Below are 1,332 nucleotides of genomic sequence, written 5' to 3'. Positions count from 1 at the left end.
CACACACATATATATATATATATATATATATATATGCAATATATATATGCACATCTACATATGTATGTATGTATATATATATATATATATATATTGTCAGTAGTTCATACACACACACATGTATGAATACCTATGTGTATATGGCTATGTATATATCTATCCATATATATATGTGTGTGTGTGTGCATATATGTCATCATGATGATGACAATGATTATTTTAGAGTCTACGTTTTCATGCTAGCATGGAAAGACATACATATCTACACACATCCATACAAACATATACATACATATATATATATATATATATATATATGATACATTCATAGATACACTCACACACACATATATATACTCCTACTTGACACTATTCAATATAACCTTCATTCATTTTTTCCCCATTATTTCTCTCATTATTATTGAACTTTCTTCAATGAAGGAAATTTCACCCAATACCTCCCAATCTCACCTTACCACTACACATTCTTCAATTTCTCCCGACGCCCTCGTTTCTATTGCCTATTCTCCCTCTTACTAATGGACAACTATCCACTTCATTTCCACAATTTCCTTTACAGCCGCCACCTAGCTCACACTAGATTCAACTTTGTAGTTCCATTCTCTGATATAATTATTTCTCTCTATTCATTGAATCAGATCCACAATAAAAATCTGCTTATCAAAACTTCTCCGCCAATTGGTGAGGTATAGGGAATGTGATTATTCATTTGACGCTATTCTTACAATAATTATGGCTGTTTGCCTATGGCATGGAGAAGGAGAAAGCTCAGTAACAAGACCCAATTTCATTGTGGCATTGATCTTGGCTTCGTAAAGTGCACCACTAACTTGGCATGAAAGCATTTGCAATGTGCTGTGCAAAAGGAGAGTGACTTACCATCAAACCAATCGAGCATCTAAACGCAGTTCGCCAAACTGATCTTTCTTTCACTCTTTCTTTCTCTCTTTCTCCCCATTCGCTCTCATTCTGTCTCTGTGTTTGTGTGTATGTGTATATATGTATGTTTTTTTGCAAATAAGAGAGAGAGAGAGAGAGACTGAGTGAGTAGCTGTGAGAGTATGTGTATATGGCTGGATGGATGTGTGTGTGTGTGTGCGTGTGTGTATGTTTGAAAATGAAAAAGTGAGATGTAGAGGGAAAAAGAAGTGGAGAGAGAGCAGGAAGAGACATAGATAGATAGATAAGTAAGTAGGTAAATAGATATAGATAGATAGATGGATAGATAGGTAAATAGGTATATAGATAGATAAATAGACAGATAGGTAGGTAAGTATATATATATATGCATATATAAAGCTAGATAGATAG

The sequence above is a fragment of the Octopus bimaculoides genome, chromosome 3, assembly GCF_001194135.2.
Source record: "Octopus bimaculoides isolate UCB-OBI-ISO-001 chromosome 3, ASM119413v2, whole genome shotgun sequence".
NCBI lineage: Eukaryota > Metazoa > Mollusca > Cephalopoda > Octopoda > Octopodidae > Octopus > Octopus bimaculoides.
The sequence above is the reverse complement of the archived record's forward strand: the minus strand, read 5'-3'. Positions refer to the sequence as shown.